The sequence below is a fragment of the Balaenoptera ricei genome, unplaced genomic scaffold, assembly GCF_028023285.1.
Source record: "Balaenoptera ricei isolate mBalRic1 unplaced genomic scaffold, mBalRic1.hap2 scaffold_343, whole genome shotgun sequence".
Taxonomy (NCBI): Eukaryota; Metazoa; Chordata; class Mammalia; order Artiodactyla; family Balaenopteridae; genus Balaenoptera; species Balaenoptera ricei.
The window spans coordinates 57,080-59,820 of record NW_026777555.1 but is presented as its reverse complement, the minus strand read 5'-3'; positions in this window follow the sequence as shown (position 1 = coordinate 59,820).

The window sequence follows — 2,741 nt, the reverse complement described above, 5'->3', positions numbered from 1 at the left end:
GATTTCTTGGCACATGGACTGACCCTCAATCTCCCATCCTGTCAGATCCTCCTTTGTACACACACCTCCACTGGAAGGGTTCTTTGGCCTCGTCCAGAAAACGAACAAGCAAGAACAAACACACAAACAGACTGAATTGATGTGTTGGTATTTGTTGGAAAGAAACATGCTCCTCTCACACACCTGAGGGCAGGAAGCGAAGGCAGGTTCTCAGCAGGAGGGGGACGGGGAACCTGAACCGAGGTCGGTCAGCGGTCCCCCCCAACTTCTCTCCCAGGTCACGTGGGCCTCCCCTCCCCGCCTCTCTCTGCGCCCCCCTGCCCTGGTTCTGATATTTCACTTGGGAAACTTCTCTAGGCCGACCGAGATGCCAGCTTGCTGTCCTGCTGCTTCATGTCCATCTCTACCAGCCGTGCCCAAAAGGCACGTGAAATCATGGACAGCAAATAGCGCCCCCAGAGCTGTGTGTGTGTGTGTGTGTGTGTGTGTGTGTGTGTGTGTGTGTGTGCGCGCGCGCGCGCGCCAATTTTCCAGGAAGCGGTGAGGGAGCAAAGGGAGGGCTGGGTGAAGGAATCCTGGGTGCCCGTCATCGCACACCCCGCAGAGCACCATTTATTTCTATCTCCATGTCTGAAAGACACTTAGTCCTCATTTCAGCAACTTGATGGTGATTCCCCTTCTAAATGCGTGACAAAACCTATGAAGTACTGGACTCATTGAATCTGTCACTGCTAACAGGGCCCAAGGAGTTTTCAATCGATGGCAGGAAAAGCTATGATCCTAAACCTAAAACTGCCAAGAATTCCTATAGATGGAGTTATCATGGACCGACTTCTGGTGATACGTGCCATGGGGGCTCCCATTTGACAAACCGGAATGGGATAGGTAGACCCAGTCATCCCATGTTTTACCTCAAGCTGGAGAAGCAGAGAATATCATCTAAAAGCCTACCTTCATGGCGTCTCAGTGCTCAGGGCTCTTCCTTCTCGGGGATCTTGTGTTCTGTAGGGATAATTCACGTGCTGGGGCAGTAGGTTCCCAATATCAGCTTGTGAAATGGATTAAATGATGTCTTCCTTTTAAAAAGATAAAGATTATTTGGAAAAGTTATTAATAGTGAACACATGATGTTATCCTCTCTGATCTATAAACTAGAGTTGACCGTTGAACAGCCAACATGGAGGGTTACGGGTGCCGAGCCCACGCACTGAAAATCCATGGATAACTGCACAGTCAGGGCCCTGTATCTGCGCTTCCACCTCCGGGGACTCAGCAACCACAGATCCTGCAGTGCCATAGTGCACGGCTATGGGAAACATCCACCTATGAGTCACACACACACACGCACACACGCACATGCACAGGTTTCAACTTTGTTGTGTTTATTCTTGTGGCCACTCATCCTTGACATGTGCGTGCATACCTATTTGGACAGTAATGTAACAGGTAACCCCCATCACTTGTGTTCTACTTTTTTACTGACCATTGAAACTTAGTTCCTGATTGACCCTAGGGTTTGTAATTATGTTTACAACTTCATAAAAATAGAAAGTCCCTCACTGATCGACAGCGAGTGTATGAAAGGAAAATTGACCCATTCTGACTCAGGGCAACATTTCCTGGTTTTGAAAGACACACACCCATTCGGTAGTGCTTACATATGTCCAAGCACTGATCCACTGAAGTGGGGTTGCTTTCTTTCTTGGTACCAAACTTTGCATTCTCAAAATACTTCGCCATCTACCTATTTATGCTGTAGATTTGTAGTAATAGACAATCTCCAAACGTCTGAACCTTGTCTCAATCGTGGGGCTCACACATTCTTTATAGAGTCAGTATATTCCCAGCATTCATTTCTTGATGTGAACTAGGTGAGGAATTTGCCATTGTGACGTTAGAATTGGCACCTCCTTGGTGTGAGGACACCAAGGGATAAGGGACCACTGAAGAATGTCCTTCCTTCACCGTGCTGAGACTATTTTATTCAGTGTGAATCCTCTCATGTCCTACAAGTGCTGGCTCCATGGCGAATGGGATTCTCCCATGCATTGCATCGGATTTCTTCTACAGCGGTGATTGTGTGGTCTGGCCCAAGACGACCGCCGGCTGTCCTCCTAGTAAAGCTTGTGCTGCCTTCCCTACCGCGTCAGGGATGCATCCCACTCTGAGCTGTCTGTGTGTGTTGAGGCTGGAGCGCCAACTGAAGGTTCTTCCACCGTGGTTCCAGGCTTAGGGTTTCTCCCCACATGATTTTCTTCGGCTTAAAGAGGGTAATTTCTGGCTGAAGGCTCTACCTCACTGATCTCAGACACAGGGTTTCTGCTGTGTGTGACTTCTCTGGTGTTTACAAGGACGAGTGCACTGGGTAATGTCTTACAAGATGTGTCAGGAAAACTACTTTCTCAGGGGAGTCTGCGGTGGGCATTACCTGCCCTTCTCCCCTAGTGGCCAGGCTTCTCTCCACACTGACTCGAATGAGCCTGGAGCCCACCTGGATTCAGGACTCTGGGAAATCCTCTTGCATCCTCCTCATCTCTCCTCCTGCTCCAGCTGTGAAAGCACATCTGATTGGTGCAGCCGATAACGTGTTTCGTGGGAAACATGGACCTGGATTTGGAGCCCTGCGTTGGAACCTGCGTGTGGTCTTCAGGTTCACGTCAGGAGGAGGAGCGAGGCGAAGGAACGTTAAAGAGCAGCACGGCGGGGGGGGGGGGGGGGGGGGGGGGAAGGGCGTCCTGAGC